This window comes from Stenella coeruleoalba (genome assembly GCF_951394435.1).
Source record: "Stenella coeruleoalba genome assembly, chromosome: 5".
Lineage (NCBI taxonomy): Eukaryota > Metazoa > Chordata > Mammalia > Artiodactyla > Delphinidae > Stenella > Stenella coeruleoalba.
Window position 1 is genome coordinate 87,642,046 of NC_137150.1, and position 25,052 is coordinate 87,667,097.

At 38.7% G+C, this 25,052-nt stretch overlaps 1 protein-coding gene and 1 long non-coding RNA gene across 15 annotated transcripts in view; one reads left to right on the forward strand and one right to left on the reverse strand.

Moving 5' to 3' along the window:
* Positions 1–25,052, reverse strand: part of LOC307186545 (uncharacterized protein) — a 1,017,825-nt gene that overhangs the window by 43,782 nt on the left and 948,991 nt on the right. The window lies entirely within an intron of this gene.
* Positions 16,663–23,113, forward strand: LOC307186547. Its single transcript, XR_013828399.1, has 3 exons — positions 16,663–17,166; positions 21,664–21,717; positions 22,600–23,113. It is a non-coding gene; the product is annotated as an uncharacterized lncRNA (long non-coding RNA).

Here is a 25,052-nt window from a genome sequence, read left to right on the forward strand (position 1 = left end):
GACCCTGAGCAGAGAATCCAGCCACACCACACTCAGACTTCTGACCTGCAGAAACTGCAATAATAAATTTGTATTATTTTAACTTGCTAATAGAAAACTAATACAGTGAAGCAATCAAGATGAGTTGGTTAATTTTTATTAAGAAGATTCATTTTTATTAATCAAAATCTTTATTTAAAGCAAATAGTCATGACAAGTGATTCAGACATATTTAAATTTTTTAAAACTAAATGCATTTGTTAATTAAGTTTCTGATTTTTGTTGTAGGACAAATGAATTCTGCAATTAAAAGTTCAATCATCTTTTTATATAAATCACACAATGCTTCCTCTGTATTTTCTAGTTGTGTGTTCTTTAAAGTGGAAAGAGATCTTAAAGGCGGCTGTGTTATGGTCTTACAGAATCACTCTAAGTTGTGATTCTGCTCTCACTCCTGCCCCCCAGTCTTTCAAGTTATCTGGATCACACCTAGTTCCACAGCGATCATTTAAAGATTTATCTTTATTAAGTTTTTTGAAAGCAATCGACTTAATTTTCATCAGTCCAACCTTTTTCTCTACTGTTATTTCAGCATTTTATATCATAGCTGATTAAATTTATTTTTAGTACCATATGAAGCTAGTATAAACGGGTTTTGAAACAGACACAGATACTGGTTTGCATTCAACTTAGTAGAAGTACGTATCACAGCACCCTGTTGGTGTTCAGTATGCTGTGGATCTCAGAAAGAGGATATTATAGAGGGAATGAAGAATGACACTTAGTATGTAAACTTTTACTTATATTTGGCAAGTAAATGAAGTGGAGGTAGGTTAGAAGGCTTTCTAATAAATACAGACATATGTAATTATCAATACCATTTTTATTGCTGTATGAAGATTCATCAAAATTAGAGTAAAATAATATTAGCCCTCAAGAACGCAGCTGCCCAGAGGCTCCAGATTATTCAAACGTGAACACAAAAATACTCTGTTAATACAAAAGTCATTAATTCCACAAGGGTCAAGTAAATATTAATTTTCACAGGGTCTTATTTCAAGCACAGGTAGACCCAGGTTTGAATCAGGTTCTCTGGCTCTGTGGTTTTAGATGTTACACAATCATTCCAAAACTCCATTTGCTCCTCTCTAAAATGGGGTAATACAGCTGCCCCCCAGGATTGCTGTGGCGGTGAATGAGATAACCTGAGAATGCCTGCCATGTATTAGCTGCTCCTGTTTAGCCTTCCATGTCATGGTGAAATTATCTTTAGTAATCGATTTGTAAGATGGGGGCTATAGCCACCTGTAATTCTAATTCTTCCATACTTTGATGTATTGCTATTTTCTGGGTGTGAATGGAAAGCTATTTATGGGTATCATTATGAATCTTATTTTAAGAATTGAGATACAGTCCCTAGATTTAGTACCAACAAATCCTCAATACTGTACCTACTCAGTTCCCAACTTTTCAATGATCATTAATGCATCTTCCTAATAATAAAACAATCATAAAATTCAAGGAAAAAAGTTACCTATCATTTCTCTATCCTAATACGTTTACTCTTTCTGTGTTCTCTGTTCCATTGGGCTCCACATTCTCTTACAAAATGGTAATTGTAATTTTAAAAAAATCAAACGTCATTTTCTCCCCGCTTTTCATCACATCATGGGACCATTTTCATGGTATATGCAGTTAGAAAATCTATAGATGAGCTGTTATTCCTGTTGCTACTGTCAGTCAGTCAGATGTTTCCAACTCCCCTCCTCCAGGCCTCTTCCATTGCTCTTCCTGCTGGGTTAGGAGCACACGCTTCCAGAACGAATTTCTGTGTGAGATGCAGAGCGGAGCTGGTACCAACAGAAAAGCTTGCTCCCACTGACTCTGAATTGAAGCCTCCAACAGATCATTTGCTTCCTCTTGAGAACAGAGCATCCAAGCTGGTGTTGAGCAGAGCTCGTTTCAGAAACTGTGAGGCAAGGTAAAGCCTCTTTCCTCACCAAATGGCATACAGCGAGAAGACAGAAACCATAGTGGAGGTATTCTAGAACTGGGAAAATCGGCACTTTTCAGGGCGGTAGAAAAGATGATGTAGGTGAAGTGAAAAAGAATTGGGAAGTCAAGGAAGAAGAGGGGATAGGGATTAAAATATATAACTGAAAGGTAACAGAATCTCAAAACCAGTTGTGAATCCTTGCTCTTTATTGGTGTATGGTAATTCTGCTGCCAACTGAAGCTCCAGATGGAGGCTAAGAGTCCCAGGTCACACCTGTTGCATGGAGTGTGGTTCATGATTTATGTCTGTGTGACCTCTGAGGGCACATTGCAGAGACATAAGTTCTATAGAAATGAGACATAAATATACTCCCCCTCTTTGACACACACATGCCACCCCAAAATCTTTTGTGTGTGAGCGTCAGACATTTGTGTTGGCACCTGTTAGGCCAGCTGCAGTGTCTTTACAATAATGTCTTTGCTAATAAAAGATGAACAAAAGTGATCCCCAACTCAGCTGTTTCACAATTTAAGTTTTACTATATTATTATTTATCCCTATTTTTTCATGTATTAAAAATATCTTTTGAGCATCAACTACGTGCTGTTCTCCATTCTTGGGAAAACTGTAGGGAACAGGGCAGGTATGACCTTATGGAGCTCAGCTTGTAGTTGGGAGAAATAGGCAATAAAATTTTTAAAAATTAATATATAGTATGTCTAGAGGCTAGGGAGTGCCATGGTGGAAAGAAGTTTCCCTTTTGTATAGCAGAGTCAGGAAGAGCCCTACCTGATCATATGACATTTGAGTAGGTAATTGAAAGAAGTGAGAGAACAAGCCGTGGGAATAGCTCTGGAAAGAGCAATTCAGGTTGAAGGTTCAGTGAGGGCCAAGGCCCTGAGCCAGGTGTGTGCTTTGTGTGTGTGAGGAACAGTAAGGAAGCCAACATGGCTAGGAAAAAGAAAAAGGAGCGTGGAAGAGAAGGGTAGGAGATGAAGTTAGGGAAGCAACAGATAATCTACAGTCTTATAGACCAATGTAAGGAATTTGAATTATTTTATTTTATTTTTAGGTTTTAGATTCTTTTCTGGGTGAGATAAGAAGCCCCTGAAGGTTCTGGCAAAGTGATAAGAGCTGACTTAGATGTTCACAGGTCAAACTGCATGTTGAGAATAGAAGTTGAATTGTGCTAGTGTGACCTGCATGTATGGAAGTGAGAGAGACAGGCATCCAGGGGTCTTTTCCAATGTTTGAGAAGAAGTGAACGTTAAATTGCTGAAAGGAGACAATTTCCAGTCCTTATATTAAGAATATGAATGGTGTGTTTTTCCATAATGAAAGGCAAATGTGCTCTAGAAATTAGACTTGAAAAGTGTATTCTTTATACAAAGACAGACTTTCTTTCAATTCTGACGTGTGATTTCCTTACTTCAGTGATATTGAACTCGAAAATTCATAAAAGATTTTGCAAGAGCCTTCTGGGATTAGCTGTTCTCTGTCTAGCATAAATTTATGAGAAAACGTAGGTAATGACCTAACAGTAAGGTTTATAGCTAACATCTTTTCTTGATTCACTCAAATGAATCATTTATTTCTTCACCTTGCCTCAGTTGCCCAATTTCTCAGAAGTAAATAAAAACTCTGTTCTGACCCACCTTGTAAAAGTCTCAAAAGCTTTCTTAATCCTTGAGCATGCATTATTTTGAAAACACTAAATCTCTAAAAATTTTCAGCTTTCAGAAGTCATTATGTAAATGGCTATAGATGGTTAGAAAAACAAAGAAATACCCAACAAATGGGCTCTTGCTACTGTGGCAGAATAATTAAGATATAAGGGGGAAAAGTTTTATGAATTGTCCCATGCAAGATATGCAATATGCTAGGGAGTCACTAAAATAAACATGTCTTCTCGTGGATGTTGGGTATTTTTCGAAGTGACTGAAGAACATGCTAGATATTCAGCTTTGACCAAGTTTTGACAATGATGCCTGCAATGTGAGGCATTAAGTTGAAATACAATAAGGAGCCGTAGTCCAGTACAGCACATTGTAGAGAACCTGTTCAGAAACCATTTATATTTATACATGCACACATACACACATACAATTAAATTATACACAGATAATTTCACACGGAAGACTGCAAAAAGCTTTAGACTGCTGCCATAAATCCAGCAGAAATCTTCTTCACTCACTCTTGGTTCAGACACTCAGGGACCCAACAAGAAACCAATTCCCCAGTCAAATGGAAGGCATATTCAGTAAGTCCCCACTTAAATTATATAAGAAATATGTCTACTGTTCAAAAGTAAATTTGAATGTGGTTTTAATTGTAGCTCAGGAATGTCCTATTCTCTAAGCTTCCTTAGCCTGGATCCAGCACCATGCTGAGTGAAGGGTAAAGTTTGAGAAGCATCTATATTCACAGGCCGTCACTGGAAGTTTCTGTGTTTACTGTCTGGCAGCCATAACGCCCAATGCCATGTCTTTAGTACCAGGAAGAGGAGGATTGTTAACAACTCTTATCAATGGAGAAGGTACCAGCTTAAAGTAACAAATGTCACTAAACAGAACAACTCTTGTTTACCATACTTTTCCCAGTCACCTTACCATAGCTGGCTTCACTTGCCCAGAACCCCAAAATTCCTTTCTTTCTCTTTAGCCTAAGATAGTACATAAGCCCAAGTTGTAACCACCCTTTGAGTTACTCATCACTGGGTGCTTCCATGTGTATACCTAGGCACATGTTAATAAACTTCTGTTTGTTTTTCTCTTGTTAAGATGTCTTTTGTGTCAACTAGTATATGGGTCTGATCACAATTTTTAGGTGTGCAGTGTGTTGCCTTCCTACAGAAGCCATAGTGATATCCCTCGGATTTGATTTTGACAGCACTTGATCAGGTGCCTTGAACATAAGATTGAACAAATAAAGATTCATTGATTTAGGGGACTGGTTTTGGGGACATAGGATTTAATAACCTTGCAGGAATCATAGGGGATTGGGTGACAGGGTACTGTGGTAGCTCTTAAGAGCCTGAAGAAAGCATGGCTCATGCTGAGAAAAGTGGAGAAGCCTGGGTTTCCCTGGCATACAGAAGAAGAAAGAATAAAAAGCTTGAGGAAAGTGGTCATGCTGATGTGAATATATTCCGTGAGACCAGAAAACCCACGTCAACTAAGAAAAAAACGCACACACACCACATGAGAGCTGTGATTTCTGTTTTATTTGGGGCTTACTGACTGAGTACTATGGCCTGGGAGACAGCCCCCAGTGAAAGAATCGCCACCCAGGCCCCTGAGTTCAGAAGGAACACAAACCATTCATAACAGAATTATATGACTTTCGAGAACCAGCTTCCGGCCTTTAACTGGGTCCTCGTAGAGATGGGACACATAATCATGTGAAGTGGTTGTGCTTCTAGAATGTCCATCAGAAAGCCTATCATCTTGAGCTGGCCTTGCTATATCATAAAGACAGACAGACATACCAGCAGTCCATCTTAAGATGGAAATGGTACATCCGCCATTGCACTCAGGACTAGAGGGTACAAGTGAGCTGCACAACAGGTGGTATAGACCCTCACACTACCCATCATCAGAACACACCTACCTCTTCCCTATAGCTATATGGAAAAAGAGTCTCAGAAAACCAGCTGAAGGAGGTTAAAGGAAAGGAAAAAAATCCCTGCTTTAAGAATGCATTGTTAAGAACGCATTATGCGCGTAAAAGCCAAAAATGAGTGGTGTCTTCATTACAGTAATTTCTTTTTAAGATTTTTTTGATGTGGACCATTTTTAAAGTCTTCATTGAATTTGTTACAATATTGCTTCTGTTTTATGTTTTGGTTTCTTGGCCACGAGGCATGTGGGATCTTAGCTCCCCGACCAGGGATTGAACCCACATCCCCTGCATTGGAAGGCAAAGTCTTAACCACTGGACCACCAGGGAAGTCCCACTGAACCACCAGGGAAGTCCCCCTGATTGCAGTAATGCTGAGGGATGGTGTTGAAAAAGAGTAGAGCAGGGAGAATTTCCCCAATGAGCAAAGCTGCAAATGGCTCACAGGGTTCACCCCACTTTGGAAAAAAAATGGCTGGAGGTGAGAATATATATGGATTCCTGAACAGGGGTCAAAGGCCTAGTTAACTATTCAGGGGCCTGGAAGGCAAAAATTGGAAGATTGATGTTAGGGAGGCGTGGGACAGGAATGTGGATGGATACACAGGAGTGCACACAAAGTGTGAACATTTTGGTACACATATAACACCCACCAAAAGCATCCACCGTGGAAGAGGCACTGAAAAACCGAGTAGACAAATGACTTGACCAGTTGACATCAATCAGTCCTTGTCAGTGGCCTTCTCCCACCTTCCTTCTAAAGAGGAAATAGTGATTCCGATGGGGGAGTTTGGGAGAAAGATCAGTCTGCCTGAAGAAAACATGTATAACTCTCCTGCTCTGGACTAGGCAGGAAGTTTTCCAGTATCAAATGATTTTGTGGGGTGAGGCAATGGGGAAGTGGGGTGCTCTGAGATGCCAATGACTGTGACTGAAAATGAATGGCTAATTTAGGAGGGAAGCTCTTAGCAGGCCCATTTGGCTAATGAGCCTAAAGACACTTCAACAACTCTATCAGTAAAGAAACAATAGTTTATTTCCATCTGCCTGACTCTTATGCCCATCTCGCCTTTGGTTCCTAACGTGGGGTCTTCTCATTAGCCCCTCAAATCCAAATAACTCACAAAATGGAAAGTAAAGATTATTTAAGAGTGTTTTATATTTTCTTCAAAAAGATGATTTTGTATCAGAAGAGTAATTTATGAGAAAAAGCAGCTGATAGTTCATTTTGTTTCTTTCATTATTATCTTGTAGGTGGTTGGGTGTATCTTTCCTTTCCCTTCCCTATTTAAAATTTTATTTTTAATAAGATGGGGATTTAAATTATGCAAAAATCATAGTCTATGTCTACATTTATTAAATTTTAAATGTCAGGACATTGGGCTCTAACAATCTGTTTAAAGCAAGGAAAGTCCAGGGTATGCATTTAGTTGGCAGTAAAACTAAAGAGAAGCCTCCCACATTCCCCAGACCAGACAGAGTCACATGTACTGTGCCAGGTAGGACTCAGGCAGGGTGGGGAAGCTGCTTTCCCAGCCACTATGAGCATTTATATGATACTTGGTCATGTCCTGCCCTTGAGGAAATTTTGTACTTAAAGTCAGCCGCCGTATGTTATTCACACAGATTTATTCATATTACAAATGGAGGACCTTCTAGAAATCATCTCATTTCAAACCTGTTTTTCTTAAAATCGGTGAACTATATTTTTTTTCACCAGGAAGATCAAACATAAAGCAAACCAAAGAGGAGCTATTTTGTTTAAAAGCTGGGGGTACCACGACTGCACACTGTCTACCCTAAAGCAACTCCATGAAAGTCACAGACTTCGGGGTGTGGCGGAGATGGGGCACTGATAGAGCATTTCCTCCTCGCGCTAAGGGTGAGGAAATTCAGAGCTGTCTTGTGTATACCACAGTGGTGAGTGCTAAACAATATTGTTAAATAGATTAATGTAACTGTTGTTTAATTTAGTGCTCCTGAGTTTATAATAGCATATCCCACCTTCGAAAATGGCATAAAGAGCATAAACTTTAGAGGCCAACAGATCAAGGTCCAAGCGTGTTAGCTCCTCTAGTCTTTTCATTTGTAAAATAACAGTATAGACCCTACCTCCTAATGCTTATCCTGAGAATTAAATTAGAAGATATATAATACCACCTATTGTTGCAGGGTCATATTAAAAACTTGAAAACTGTTAACTTCCTTCTCCCAATTAGTTTTAATTTTGCCTCACATCATGTCATAGTAGACCTGGATTGGAGCATAGGAAAATCTAGAAGTTGATCAATGTAGATGAAAGGCCTTGGACCACCCAGATCCTCATTTTCCTGTTTGTCAGTTTATTTATTTATTAGAATGACAGTGGCATGACATCAAACACCTTATAACAGATGCTCTATTAATAAAAAGTTGGTGGCTGATAACCATTTGTCTGGATGGCAAAATACTGATTTTCCTATTTCATATATAGTCTTACAATGGGAACTACAGAAAGAATGGAGCTGTGGCCTTGAAGAAAACTCTGAAACATGTCTATACATACTCTTGAATGAACATTTTAATGGATATTAATTTCATTTTAAAAGTATATATTGAAAGTCTTTCTCTTATTTGCCAATGAAAGAAATAAGAAAAAATGAAACAAAACTCTAAAGTGCCTGGTCCACCCTGACACTTTTGGAAAGGCTTTTGAAAGTCATTAACACTTCTCCTTGCATATCCTATTGATGCTGCACAAACACCATGATTATTTTATTTACTTTGAAAATGTTTTCATTAATAAATAGGAGCCAATTTATCTATGTCAAAAATGTCAACATGAGCCAATACAAGAAATTGATTTAACTTTGTTACTCCTAAGTGCTTTCCAACTCTTAATAAGAAATATATAGACTAAATACAATTAACACACAGTACATTACCTCTTAACCTTGAAAACACTTAATGGCTTACTGGCATAGTGTGAAAATACCTCCAACTATGAAAAAAATTGTTATTTCAAATTTTTTATTTTGTGTAGAAGTTAAAAAAAATTAGAAGCAAACATGTTCTTTCAAGAATGTGAAACATAGTATTTCAATGGTCAAATAACTATGTTCTATATTTTTAATATTACAATGCTCACTTTTCATACTGTCTCCACCTTTTTCTTTTCCTTATTGTCTTGCATTAGTTTGCTGAGGTTGTCATAAAAAAATACTACAGACTGGATGGTTTAAACAACAGAAGTTAATTTTCTCATAGTTCTGGCGACTGGAAGTCCAAGATCAAGGCAGGTTTGTTGGTTCTCCTGAGGTATCTCTCCCTGGATTGCTGATAGCTGACTTTTTACTGTATCCTCACATGGCCTTTTCTCTGTGCATGTGTATTCCTGGTGTCTTTTTCTCTTATAAAAACTGCAGTCGTATTAGATTAGGACCCCACCCTATTGGCCTCATTTTAATTTAATCATTTCTTTGAAGGCTCTATCTCCAATGCAGTCACATGGATTAGGGCCTATACATATAACCTCATTGAGCCTCAACTATCACTCTAAAGACACTATCGCCAAAAACAGTAACCTTCTGAGGTCCTAGGACTTCAACATATGAATTTGCGGGGGGGGAGGGGGTGTCACAATTCAGCCCATAACACTTCTCAATTCTCAAACTTACAAAGTTGCTAATTTAGTATTCTGAGCTCCACAACTGCTATAGGATTTAAACATTTTAGACTAACATCACAAAGACTTGTTTGTGCAACTAAGTGAGTAAACTTCTGTCTATGCCCAAGGAAAGTTTCTATCTATGCTGTGGAAATGTATCCATTTGCTCATTGTCTGAGGATGGACATTTATCTCCATGCCCATGTTCCTTTCTTTCTGGTTCTGCATCACACCATACCCTGTCAAACACCTATGGATAAGAATTTCCACATTGTCTTACTTCTCCAGAGACAACTTGTTAGTTCAGAGCTGGAACAGGGTACAATCTGTATGTGTGTGTGTGTGTGCACAGGTACATGCATGTGTGTGTAGTGATGGGCGATTGACAAGCACACGAATACTTCTTTGCTCAAACTCAATCTCTTGCCACATTTTCTCATTGGTTTTCTCCTAAAGTCCTTTTTAAAGCTCTTTCTATGTTGTACTCTTTTTCTACAGGACACACAACCTCTGCAAGGATAACAGAGTCCCTGTTCTATCATGTTCTTGCAACTTCTACAACCATGGAGGTCAGCTAATGTTAATGCAGTTTCACTTTGTCTATTGCTTAGTCTTCTTAGGATACTGATATGGGTGACAGTGAGCTCTATTTCTTTTCTCTGCATGAGGATGTGTTAATAGAAACAGTTGGTTCTTAAAATATACTTATTTCATCACCAGCAATGCTATAGCAATAAGTAGCTTTCAGCCTTTTTTGATCATGACCCACATTCAGATTCAGCACCCAGATACCTATATATATGAAGTGCTCACTTTACTGGCAGTGGTTGTCTTGAATTCAGATTGATAGTCAACTCAGGAGGCACCAATGAGGTTTCACCCAGCATTGTCTACTTATATGTAAGAAAGGATACTGAATGGGACCAAACACAATATGCACAGGAATGGCAAAGTGGCAGTCTTATGATCCGTAGGCCCAACTTCTATTATCATAATTATTCAGTGCATGGCAAAGTTAAGAGATAAGGCTGAATGTGTACAGAAAAACTTAGGGAAGGCATCAGCCCTGAAGTTTCTTAATGTTTTTTTTACTAGCTTAGTCGCGTAGCCCCTCAGGTGCAGGTGACTAGCTAATTATGTGGACCCCTGAGGGGTGCATGACTAGTGACCATTCTCTGGAGCACTTGTATCTCAACAAGGCCAGTTCTCATTAGTCAGTCTTGACAGCAAGCTACAGGTGCTTGGTCTGGTACATTTCTCTTGACCACTTTCTAGTTATCTTAGATATAGTATTGTATTCTCCTGTAAATTCCATGAGTTAATGTTATAAGGTAAATTGAAGAATCCTCAAACCCTCAAGAGTTTCTGAGTCTAGAAAAAAAAAAAACCCACATTCTAGAAGAAAAACTACAAAACAGTTACCTTTCTCTATATAAAACTGTAACAAAATTTAATGAAGCAATTTTTTTTTTATATGTGGGGTACTTTCATAGTTTCTGTTTCTCTATTTTATCTCATTTAAAACTTTTTGGTTGTAATTCACTTCATGAATTCACCCACTTCACTTTGGGTCTCATGAATATATTTTAACCTACAGTATGATTACTGGAGTCTTAACATATTTAAACGTAAATGTACCTTATTATTTTGAGCATCATTATTTCCTAAAAATATCTAGTCAAGTCTATATGGAGAATGCATATTCCTCCAATCAGCATGACTTTGATTCTATTCCTTGAGAGATACTAACCCTGGCTTAACTATGCCAAATGTAGTTACACTTCTTTCCATGCCTGGTAACAAAGGCTCCCCACCCTAACTGAATTCGACCCACACTGCACTGTGAATCTCAGATTACTACCCTCCCTGAAAGAAGCAGGGTTCACTACGTTTTGCTTCACTTGGTAACTTCTTTATTTCTTTTTTTATTTATGTAAAAAGTTAATAAACAGAAACTCCAATTAAATAGAGTTGGGAGACAGAAGGGGGAGCTCTCATGCCTTGTGACTATAGCAGAGCCCAACAGGAAGAAGAAACACTCCTCTTCTTTCCTGGCAAAGACTCAGCCAATGAAAAGCCATGGACTCTGTTTACTACAGCCCTCTCAGCTTCCTTTTCCTCCCCATAAAAGTGTTAGCTTTCCCTTGCCGTGAGGGGGACTTGCACGTGGCTTGCCCTGGTTGCAGACCCTGAATTGCAATTCTCTGCTGATCGCAAATAAACCCATCTGTGCTGGAGAAGTATCTGGCAGTCTATTTGTTTTGGGTCAACATTTAGAAATTATCATTGAAAACTAGAACAGAAAGGTAATCCTTTACTAAAGCATTTAGTGACTGATTTAGTCAAAGAGGCACTGTCTACTGCTTTGTCACTTTATGAATTACCAAGTTAGTGTCCATTACTGGAGAACTAGCTAATGAAATCCATTATGGCTACATTGCTCAATGTGTTTTGTACAGAGTCACAGAATAGGAGTCAGTATATGTGTGTTTTTTTTGTTTTTGACAGACAACCACATTTTATCACAGAAAACAACCTAGCAAATTTGGGGCATATCTTTTTTTTTTTAACATCTTTATTGGAGTATAATTGCTTTACAATGCTGTGTTAGTTTCTGCTTTATAACAAAGTGAATCAGTTATACATATACATATGTCCCCATATCTCTTCCCTCTTGCATCTCCCTCCCTCCCACCCTCCCTATCACACCCCTCTAGGTGGTCACAACGCACCAAGCTGATCTCCCTGTGCTATGCAGCTACTTCCCACTAGCTATCTACCTTACGTTTGGTAGTGTATATATGTCCATGCCACTCTCTCACTTTGTCCCAGCTTACCCTTCCCCCTCCCCATATCCTCAAGTCCATCCTCTAGAAGGTCTGCGTCTTTTTCCCATCTTGCCCCTAGGTTCTTCATGATCATTTTATTTTTGTTTTTTAGATTTCATATATATGTGTTAGCGTACGGTATTTGTTTTTCTCTTTCTGACTTACTTCACTCTGTATGACAGACTCTAGGTCCATCCACCTCACTACAAATGACTCAATTTTGTTTCTTTTTATGGCTGAGTAATATTCCATTGTATATACGTGCCACATCTTCTTTATCCATTCATCTGTTGATGGACACTTAGGTTGCTTCCATGTCCTGGCTACTGTAAATAGAGCTGCAATGAACATTGTGGTACATGACTCGTTTTGAATTATGGTTTTCTCAGGGTATATGTCCAGTAGTGGGATTGCTGGGTCATATGGTAGTTCCGTTTTTAGTTTTTTAAGGAACCTCCATACTGTTCTCCATACTGGCTGTACCAATTCACATTCCCACCAACAGTGCAAGAGGGTTCCCTTTTCTCCACACCCTCTCCAGCATTTATTGTTTCTAGATTTTTTGATGATGGCCATTCTGACTGGTGTGAGGTGATACCTCATTGTAGTTTTGATTTGCATTTCTCTAGTGATTACTGATGTTGAGCATCCTTTCATGTGTTTGTTGGCAGTCTGTATATCTTCTTTGAAGAAATGTCTATTTAGGTCTTCTTCCCATTTTTGCATTGGGTTGTTTGTTTTTTTGATATTGAGCTGCATGAGCTGCTTGTAGATTTTGGAGATTAATCCTTTGTCAGTGGCTTCATTTGCAAATATTTTCTCCCATTCTGAGGGTTGTCTTTTCATCTTGTTTATGGTTTCCTTTGCTGTGCAAAAGCTTTGAAGTTTCATTAGGTCCCATTTGTTTATTTTTGTTTTTATTTCCATTACTCTAGGAGGTGGGTCAAAAAGGATCTTGCTGTGATTTATGTCATAGAGTATTCTGCCTGTGTTTTCCTCTAAGAGTTTGATAGTATCTGGCCTTACATTTAGGTCTTTAATCCATTTTGAGTTTACTTTTGTGTATGGTGTTAGAGAGTGTTCTAATTTCATTCTTTTACATAGTATATGTGTTTTTAATAGCAAGCTCTCTACCTAATATCTTTGTGGATTTTAGCTTATTGATGCTATTGATTTGAAGTAAAGCATAGGTTGAATTAGTTTTATGTCACATATCTCTTCTAAAATCAAGAAAGTGCTAAAGGTGGTACATGAAGAGGTAAGGGTATGCATTTGACTCCTTTTAAAAAAAATCTAAATTGAAATCTTAAAGTTAGGAGCCATGTCTATAAAGAAACTACTAAAGGGGTTTTAAAATTGAGAATACAGTGATTAGTTTGAAGCATAAAAGTTTGTTTTTGTATAGGACAAAAACAATCAGATATTAGCAACTTTGTATAACACACTTATTTTTAAATTATTTAATTAAAGGTTTAACCTGGGGAAAAACATTTGATGTTGCCTTTATGTAAAGCCTTGTGTACTTTGTTATAAGGTGAGGTACATAACCAATTTATCCTTACTTAGATAAATATCTTCAGGAATAAACTAAGTTTGCTCAATTAGCAGGGATTTCTTAAGGTAATCTTCACTGATACAGACATTTGTCTTAGTCAGTTTAGGCTGCTATAACAGAATACCATAGATAGGGTGGTTTAAACAACAAACATTTATTTCTCACAGGTCTGGGAGCTAGAAGTCTAAGATCAAGGTGTAGGCAGATTTGGTGTCTGATGAGAGTCCTTCTCCTGGTTGCTGATGGCCACCTTCTTGTATTCTAACAAGGCAGAACAAGGGAGAGAGGACTCTGGGTTCTCGCTTATAAGGGCACTAATCCCATTTGGGAGGGCTTCACCCTCATGACCCAATTACCTCCCAAACACCCCACCTCGTAATACCATCAAATTGAGAGTTGGGATTTCAACATGTGAATTTGGTGGGGGGGGGGGGATGTAAACATTCATTTCATTGCAACATGTAAGATGGGAAATTTAGGAACCAAAGAATTGAAAAACAAAGTCTTTGACCCTCTGTTAAGCTTTTCAAAGAATAAGCATTTCACTTGCAACAAGATATTTCTAAAACCTATAGGAGTTTTTGTTGCAAGAAATGTTTTAAATGTCATCTTAAAATCAATTTTTAAAAACATTGTTTTCCATGTTTTCAGAGCAAGCTATGGACAGAGGAAAAGTGAATTTAGATGATTAAAATAAAAATAGTAAATAATGTTATCTTAAATGGTGGAATTGGAGTTGACTCATGCTACTTTATGTTCGTTCTTGTTGGCTTAGAGATGATTAACATGATTGCCCTTCTGACCCCACCTCATCAGCCCATTATCATCACTCTCACCACCTACCACCATTATCATTACTGTCTCTAACTGACTATTCTCAGTGCACTACTAAAGCTCAGAAAATCCAAGTGTAGAATGTGTGAATGAACTGTTTTTCTATTTCCTATTGTCCTTTGAGATGGTTGACTCAAATGATATACATATGAATTTTATTGAAAGGTTTGACATGTTCTGCTTTTGAATTCTCATAAATCTAACAAATATAGGGCCTTAATGAAGAGATTTACAAAGAAGAAAGGCATTTAATATTATTGTCCAGAAAACAATCCATTTCCAAATTAGATATCCAATAATACACATCCAAAATAATCTAATAAGCCGGCCATATCCAAGAGAGAAAACTGAACGATGAAGTAGAAAATATTTCTCTCCTAGGGGATGGTGAATGGAGACTACTGTATTACCTACAGAGAAGATCATTGGCCAGATGGTGAAATTTCAGGGTTGGCATATTTAAAGTACTATTCCATAATGCTTAAAGTGTCTATCATGGGAATGATACTTCTCTGTTAAGATGTGTGTACACATGTGAACATAGCACACACACAGTTCTCAGAGTTGTTTTGGTTAAGGTGAGATACGGGCTTTCCCAGATAGATTGCGGGCGTATCTGAGCCAAGGTGAGGAGGGCAATGTGTACCTTGCCCTAAACGTGAAATAAAAGTGCTTTTTTCCCTCTCAGATCTTTTTTCTATTAATAACTCCGATTTTAATCCTATATGTTTGTAACTGTTAACTTTATGTGTCAACTTGGCTGGGCCATGGTTACCATGGTCTTAATAGACCATGGGCTTTGTTCTATTAAGACCATGGGCCATGGTCTTAATAGAACAAAGACTGATCTCTTGAGCAAGAAGGAAGTCTGCCAGAATATTGCTTTTGGACTTGAACCATAAGACTTCCCTGAGAATCCAGCCTGCTGGCTTACTCCATCAGATTTTGAGATTTTGGATTTACCAAGCCGTTGGTTCTGTTTCTTTGGAGAATCCTGACTAACACATATTTTGTTACCATGAGTGGTTCCATAAGCAAAAGTTCTTTGTAAGAGAACATTTTTTTTAATTAAAAGTTTTTTGCAATTGTGAGAAATGTGTAAATTCTTCTGTCAATTTTTCTAATTCAAAGGAAACCCTGGTTTTGCTATGGAAAAAGGGTGAGGCATTTGTAATTTCCTTCCTTCCTCCCTCCCTCCCTCCCTCCCTCCCTCCCTCCCTCCATTTCTAAAGAACAGTGCAATGCTGGTTCAGTTGGATTGTTGCAATTCAGAATTGAAGAATTCCAAGAAGTAAAGGTATAAGGGATGCTTGAAATTCACAACTTATGGCACTTACCAAGGGTGGTTAAACCTTAAAAAAACCGAGTTAGAATAAAGTTTCTAAAATGCTGCTTTGAAACTTTAGCCTACTGTCTTCACTACCCTTGTGAATGGGGTCATAATGCCCCATTTGCCAAGATTTTATTAATTCTATACACTGTGCCTTGTTTTTAAACACCTAGCTTTCACATTACTTTTTTAAAATATAAAATTACAGTTACAAGGCAAACAAAAAAAAGAAACACATTTTCCTGTGGTCCTCAGGACCTCATTCAACTCCTTTTTTAATTCAGGTATTTGAAAATGTTAGTGGCACAATGTGGAATTGTTGTCCTTAGTGATAATAGATAATCACCAGGGATCCAACCATAAAAACATAATAGTGGTGTTCTCAATATTAATAAAAATAAAAATCCCCTATCTCAGAGGTTTCAAGGTCTTGTAAACCATAGAAATCCTCTCTCAGGGAAAGCAATAAAGCACACATTTACTGAGTGACCAATTGTGAATTTCTCAAAGGGCAGGATACTTTCTTTACATTTCTTCATACTGAAGCAAGAGTCTGTACTATGTACCAAAAGAGGCTGAGAAACTTTTATTGATATGACTACTTATTACAAAAAAAGAAATATGTCTTGCTTCTGTCATATTAGAAATGGAGGACTGAATGGTGTCAAGTACACCCTCAATGTTGCTTTAAGGCAGATAAGCTGTGGAATCAAACTAAGCTTAGTATAGAAGGTAGAAAAATCTCATGTGTCCAACTCAAATGATATTCCAACAATGATTTTCTCTTTACTGGAGTATCTCAATAATTAGACCTTAATTCCTACTTGTATATTGTGTGATTTTGCATCCTTGTGGCAGGTTTAGTTACATGACCTGGTGATTCTCCTATTTCACATCTATTGTTTTGTAGCTCTGTTGGTGGCTTCCTTCCTTTACTTGACTCTGGACCCAAGGCTCACATCTACTCAGCTGTACCCAATACATGTCTTCTAGGGTTCTTTTTTTCTGCACTAAGCCACCTTGAAGAAGGAAAATGGCATGAGTTAAGGCATTCAGGAAAACCTCTTTATTGCTTATTTGTTATTTATGGAACAATTTCCTTCTCTGTCAACATCCTTAAGCTTCTTGGCGTTCTCCCTGTTTTTTTTTTTTTGTTGTTTTTTTTTGTCTCTCACTGTGTGGCCTCTCCCGTTGCAGAGCACAGGCTCCGGACGCGCAGGCTCAGCGACCATGGCTCACGGGCCCAGCTGCTCCGCGGCATGTGGGATCTTCCCAGACCGGGGCATGAACCCATGTCCCCTGCATCGGCAGGCGGACTCTCAACCACTGCACCACCAGGGACGCCCCTCTCCCTTTTTTTCGAAAGAAGAATAACCATCAGGTAACAAAGCCAAAATTATTTTGAAGTTTCTGAAGAAGGTAGGTTAGGAGAAATTAGAGGAAAAAAATGTATGCATAGATAGATGAGTGACCATTTGTTACATGGTATTTACAACAGCTGAATAACATATAAACTTTTCCAAGTCAGAAACAAGGAAACAAAAATTGAGGGAAACCATAGTTTTCATATACTTAACAAGTTGCTTATTCAAAGTCTTCCTGTTTCTACTTCCTTATTCATCCAGGCTCCTCATTACAAGAAACTGCTAACCCCAAGGGTACTATCCCCACTTTTAGTCTTAGTGAAGTGGCAATTTATTTGGTTACTGAGAGTTGGTGAGGTATTAGAAAGTTGTAATGAAGACAAAGAATTCTGCTTATTCTTTTGAAAACTTGGATTTTTTTGAAAAATGTATATGTTAAAATGAATGTAGCCTGGGATGGCACTAAGAGAGCTGTGCTTCGCTGGCTATGTGACACTGTGCCTGTCCCTCACCAGCTATATGATGTTGTGTAAATCACTTGTATTTCTCTGTCCGAATGTTTCTCCTTGCTTATGGAATGAGTCTTGGACCATTTCATTTCTAAAGTGCTTTCCAGTTCCAACATTTTATATTTTAAATATTTATGAAATTCTACCACTGAGATTTTCTTCCAGGTATCTCAGAACATTTATTCTCTCAATAACCTTGAGGATTATTACATTTTTAAGAGGCTAGAGAGTGGTACAGCAAGGCCAAGTGTTCAAGGCTACACGATCTTCAAAAAGGCTAAGACTGGAATCTATTGTTGTATTCACTTTGCTATTTTATCAACAGATAATGATGCATCCTACATTAAATGTATAAACTAGAATACAAATGTTCTCAAAATATTACCCACGTTCTAAAACTATAAGCTTAGAAATAGAAAAGTCTTTTCAAATCTGCCAATGCATATTAAAAGTACCAGCCTTGTCAAGGTAATAGGAGAACAGTGTGGTATATAGAAGACAAGGCAATGATGTGAATAACTCTTTGACATCCTATAAACCAAGGTCAATCTATATGCAATCAAACTTTTCGAGTTACATTAGGGGTCTGGGCTGGGTTTGGGCTTCCTGGGAAACTTGTTGCACTTGGAAGGAGGTACTGAGGTTTTTTTGATCAATTTGGGAAACAGTTTCTATGAGCTGTTCGGTTGCTCTTCAGAAAAGTCAAGGAGACACTGAGAAAACTTTGGTCTCTAACTTTCATCCAAATATGCAGAGGTCAGAATCTTCCCTGATCTTTGGGACCAGCAGAAATCCTAGGATTGGGTCTCCCCGAGGCAAATAAATCCAGACTAATGACATACTGCATAAGTCTTCTATTGTTGTGTTGCTTTGCAACCTCCTCTGGAGCTTCCCAGGTGTAATCTGAAACTGGCCCCCCATACACAGAGGATGGGGAGAGACAGAAGAAAAGGGCAGACCACTTCAGATTGGTAGGTGGCAGGTTTATAAGAAAGGGAGCTTGGTTATGAGACTTTTCATGGGCAGCCACGAAACTAGTAGATTCTGTGCCTGCCTGCCTGCCGGAATCTTAAAAGTTTAGATAGAGGTCTTAACTCGGTTCAGTCACATACACAGTCCAGAGAGCCTCAACTCTACATTTCCATTTCAAGGCTGTATCCTTAAAAAAGCTTCTGGGAATGGGGAAGGCAAACAACACACATTCCAAGGACGAGGAACGGGTAAGCAGCCTCTAACTGGCTGGGTCCAGCTCAAGGGTCAACTGGTGGTCACCTCTTCTTGATGACCTCCTCCAACTTGCTATTGTAACAATTACCCCAAAATCTGCAGCTTAAAACAACACAGATTTATTCTCTTATAGCTATAGGGGTTAGAAGTTCCAAAATAAAGGTTCCTTCTGGAGGCTTTAAGGGAGAATCCATTTCCTTGCCTTTGTCAACTTCTAGAAGCTGCCTGCCTCCCTCGGTTCTTGGCTCCTTCTTTCGTCTTCAAAGCCAGCAACATGCACTTCAAATTTCTCTCTTTCTGGTTCTGACCCTCCTACAACCCTCCTAACAGGACCCTTGTGATTACATTGGGCCCACCCAGAATATCTAGGATAATCTTCCAACTCTACATCCTTAATCACATCTGCAAAGTCCCTTTTCCCATGTAAGGTAACATATTCAGAGGTTCTGGGGATTAGGATGTAGGCATGTTTGGGGGCCATTATTCTGTCTACCACATATACTAGTCCATCTGGATCCACCCTACTTCCAGAAATGGTATTTGGTAAGTTGTTAGAGGACCTTCAGTTGGATGAAAGCAGATTCCCAGTTGTCTACTGGGAATTATAGCATCTGAGCCATACAAAGGGACAGATACTGCAAAAGCTCTAGGGGGATAATGGACATAACACAGATGACTAAAGTAAGCACTAGGGGCAGCCACTGAGAAATCATATACTCAGGAGGCCTTGATAATGCACACATATTCTTTAACTCTGAGGCCAATTCAACACAAAAGCACATTGAGCCTCTTAAGGTTGAGGCCGTGCTTCTGCCACAGGGCATACACTGGAGGCCTCTTCTGCCTGGGACAGCATTTACTCAGATAGTCACATGCTAACCCCCTTACTTTCTTCAAATATTTGTTTAGGGCTTCCCTGGTGGCGCAGTGGTTGAGAGTCCGCCTGCCGATGCAGGGGACACGGGTTCGTGCCCCGGTCCGGGAAGATCCCACATGCCATGGAGTGGCTGGGCCCGTGAGCCATGGCCGCTGAGCCTGCGCGTCAGAGCCTGTGCTCCGCAACAGGAGAGGCCGCAACAGTGAGAGGCCCGCGTACCGGGGGAAAAAAAAATTGTTTAAATGTCATTTTCTCAATGAAGTTTGCACTGATCATTTTAAAATTGCAAACTGTCCTTCTCGAATGTCTAATCCACATTACCCTGTTCTAGTTAAAATTTTTCCACAGCACTAATCACTTTCTTATAATTATATAATTACTTATTTATTATGCCCACAGGGCATTATCTATCTTCTCCTGGCCCTCAACCTAGAAGTTAGGTTCTAAGAAACCTGAGATTGTTTTTTTCACTGAATTATCCCAAGTGCTGGTAATAGTGCTTGGCATATAGTAGGTGCTTAATAAAGATTGTAAATTAATTGAATGACTAAAGATAAACCTCAGGTACTCCAGCTAAGTGTACCCTAATTGGCTGCACCCCAATTTTAATTGATTAACTGTTCCAATTTTAATTAATTGTTCCAATTTTAATTGATTCCTAAACTTTAGCTTGTTCAGTGATTTTGGCTCTTGTATTTTTGACATACAGGTCAATACTTGTCACTCATAAGGAATCAGGTTCCAACTCATCCCTCTAGTTATTTCAACCGTGGCTGTATCCAGAAGGAAAATCCACTGTAGCTCTGGCCTTGGGACACAAGTTTACCTGGCAGATGCCTCAGCTGGGCCCATATAGCCTGAGATCAGGATTAGTCAGATAACTTCTATAACAAATGCTTCTCTGACGTACTCTCATATTGGTTCCATGAAACTGTTAGAATCTAAAAGGAATGGATTTGCTGTCCAAAAGTAATAGAATCTGGCTTTATTAAAAAGGGTCTAACTCTTTTCCTCTTGACTATTTCCTAAGCTTCCTAGCTTTGTTTCCTTCCTTGGATAAGAAGTGAAAATGTTCTTCATTCCTCCAAAGTGATTCATTTCCTCTGAGGCAATTCTGCAGCATAGGAGAATCTCATGGGTTTGCCAGCACGGCTTTGAGGCCAGCGTTAAATTTATATGAAGCAAAACGCTGCGTGAAAGGGAACAGTTTTAGAGGTGGCATAACAATGCCAATTTGTGAAACATACTAGTAACAAATATTGATGTTTGCCCAATTTGATGACCGGCTAACCTAGCACAGCGATTGGTCACATCTTTTAGACCAAACAATCTGTGCTACACATACTGTGTTTCCAAAATATGAAAACTACGTAGTTCTTTTGACATCTACCATGTCGTAAGATACTTGGGATGTCAGAGTCACTAAACTGTTACTAACCAAGAGGATGAAAATATTTAATTTGGCACGTCATGTGGATCCTCAGGAAGTAAAACCCCTTGTGCAGTCCAAGCACAGTGATAAACCCTTTCTTTAAGTCTCCCTCTGCTGGCTTCACCATTCTGCATGCTGAGCTCACTACTTGCATGTCATATTCTGTTGAAGAGAACAGGATGACAAGGCTTGATCCATGTCTGCAACAGCACAGCAGGTGAGTTTTACTTCGATGAGCCAAAAGCCATTCTCAGCCAGAGATGTCTTATTAACAAGCATGAAACGATGAAACAAATTCAACTAAAACATAGTTTACAGGAAAAATTTTGCAAGAGCATCAGAAGTCCTCTATATCGGGGGTCCCCAACCCCCGAGCCATGGACCAGTACCCGTCTGTGTCCTGTTAGGAACTGGGCACAGCAGGAGGTGAGCAGTGGGCAAGTAAACGAAGCTTCATCTATATTTACAGCTGCTCCCCATCGCTCACATGACCGCCAGCGCTCTGTCTCCTTTCAGCGTTATGGTGAGTTGTATAATTATTTCATTATATACTACAATGTAATAATAATAGAAATAAAGTGCACAATAAATGTAATGTGCTTGAATCATCCCAAAACCATCCCCTCCCCATCCGTGGAAAAATTGTCTTCCATGAAACTGGTCCCTGGTGCCAAAAAGGTTGGGGCCCGCTGCTTTATAGTCATTTGTCAATTCCTTTATATAGAAATCATTTGGTAGCTTAAAGTTACTTATGGACTAAGATTCATCTATAGCTCTCCAGACATTTCACATCATCAAAGAAACTAAAGGTTTCATTTATATGAAAACATATGTGGAGAGATCATAATTATATCTGTCTTTATTATCTATGTAGTGAATAAATTAATCAATGCCTAATGCCAAATTTGAGGCCAAGTTTTTGTCCTGAGACTTTCCATCTTTCACTCATGTCATCAAATTTGTGATAACTCTAATTTTTCCAATACCAATTTAAAAAATGGATTAAACTTAAAGGAAAATAGAAAATTTGCATGACTGCGGAGAGTGACATGGGTGTTGCCAGTAAAGTGGAACTCATCATATTCCTTCAAATGCAGTTCTCTGCCAAACACCCTTACTTCTTTCACTCCTTAAATTTTCCAGGGTGCCAGAATATTCTCTAATCTTTTTCCTCCTTTACCTCATATATATAATATCTCTTACCTAGCCATCTCCCCCCAATTTTTTCTTGTCTGAGACCCTCAATTTCCATTCATTGATTTTCAGACCTAATTGAAGGTAACACAAAAGGGCCTGATTTTGGCCTCCTAACTAGTCTTTTGAATGGCAGTTACAGCCACTCACTTGGCCCTTCCCCAACCTCCTCCACCTCCAACCAACCCTGTCTACACTTTTTCTTACTCAGAATCTCAAAAACCACTGAGCTCGTGCACCACAACTACTGAGCCTGTGCTCTAGAGCCTGTGAGCCACAACTGCTGAAGCCCGTGTGCCTAGAACCTGTGCTCTGAAACAAGAGGAGCCACCGCAATGAGAAGTCCACGCACCACAATGAACAGTAGCCCCCGCTCGCTGCAACTAGAGAAAGCCCGTGTGCAGCAACGAAGACCCAAGGCAGCCAAAAATAAATAAATTTCTTAAAAAAAAAAAAGAATCTCAAAAATTCTGTGCATTATTAATCATTCCCTTTTGTGGGAAACTCTCTCCCTTTGGATTCAATAACCACATAGTTTTCCCTCTGCTTTTCTCTCTCTTGCTTATCAGTTTCTTTTTTACTGATTCTTCCTTCTCTATTGGGCTTTAAATGCTGCCCCTTAAAAGACTGCCCCTCAATTCCTCTCTTCAGACCCCATGCACACTACCTACTAAAGTCCATGCCCCTGACTCTAATTAGGATTGCTACATTGACTGACTTTTTCAAATTTATTTCTCTAGTTCAGTTCTCTCCTCTTATCCCGTAACCATGCATACAGTTGCTACTCAACACTGCTATTTAATTCAAATACACCTCAAAATTAGCATGTCTTAATGTGAATTAGCTCCCACCCCTCACTTACGCCTCCTCTAGAGTTTCTTATAGTAAGCAATATCACCACCATCCAATTGCTCAAGTTGAAATCCTGAATCTCACACTGGCTTTCTCACACTTGCTTTCAAGCACTCACTTTCCTTCTATACCCAGTCTTCTTTATCTCTTAAATATCTCTTAAAGAGTTCCACAACCACTGTAGTCTAAGCCAACATCATCTCTTGCTGGGATTACTGAAATGGCCTTCAAACTGGTTTCCTCATGTCCACTCTTTTTACCTCTTTCCACAGAGCATTTTTTAAAACAAGTGTTTCAGGTCGTTTCTCACATGAATTATTTCATTAGTTCTTCATTGTTCTGCAATAACGAGCAATATTCTTAACATGGCTTTACAAGGCTTTGCATCACGTAATATAGCCCTTGACTATTTTCTGCTCATACCACACCCCTACTCTTTCTCTGCACTTCATTGGCCTTGGACTTCATTTAGCTCTCAAAAGTTCCATGATCTTCCTATGTCAGAACTCTTGCCTATGCACCTCATTTTCCTGGGACACACTTCTACACCCTCCTTGTTTTATGTACTTCCCTTCATCCCTGAATTCTTAGCTTAAATGTCACTTCATCAAGAGAGCCTTCCCCACATCACATCCACCTTCCCCACACCACATACACACTTGCTCTACTACTATTCTGTATCTCTCTTTAGCACTTTTCCAATGAACAATTACATATTCATTTGTATTTATGATATCTATCTATATATAAATATCTAAAGATATATACATATATATGTAAATTATCTCCATGAGGAAGAAATATAATTTATCTTATTCAATGACATATTAGTAATGGCTATAAGCATGTATAGTACATAGAAGTCTCTCAATAAATTTGTTGAATAAATGAAGCCCAGATAAATTCACTTAAAATTGAATCTTCATCATGTCCTTGTGTAGTTAAAAAAAAAAAACAACTAAACTAAAATGCTTTAAAACTTTACTACGTGGCTTTCAGGACTGCATAAGCCTGCGTACTTTATGTTTCACAAGACCTGGCCCCCATCAGTATTGTGTGTATGAATGTGTTCCTAAAGCAGAGTCTGGGAGATGATGTGAAATAAGTTGCATATGCATGATTGGTTCCAACGATGTATTAACCTGCGTTCAATAAGGGGATGTAATTCAGAATTGTGGAACTGAATGAAATGAGACAGAGTAGAATACACTTAGGCGCTTTAATGCCATGTGGGTATGAGCTCTGTAAGTGAAAATCTAACTTATTCTTCGTAAGTCTGAAACAAATAACTGTGAGGAGTAATGATGTGCAGTGATTGTGTGGGGGGAGATTCAGATTATTCGGATCATGATGACTATGGAACAGAAGACATAATGCCATGTGGAAACTGAATTGAACATATATAAGTAAGTATTTGAAGCAAGAGAAGTTTCTAGGAGACAAAATGTCTTCAGCAAAATAAGGAAGGTTTGGTAGAGCCATTGTGGTATACTGTATTTTAGTCACATCCCACCTCTTACTCAATGATTTTGAAACAGCCCGTAACAAAGGACATATATACAAGAAAGTTAATAAAATCAGAGTTTGAACAGAAGGAGGAAGCAAGTAGATGGGAGCTTGAATCACTCAGAATTCTTGGTTGCAACCAAGAGAAACAGACCCGAACTAATTTAAGCAGAAATGAGCTCAAAGGAACTGCTATTATGTGGTCCAATCCTCTCAATTTTTAACTGACAAAATTAAGCCTGGTTTAAGCTACTTCCCTGAGGTCTCATGGCTCAATTGGATTAATGCCATTGGTCAAAATTTCTG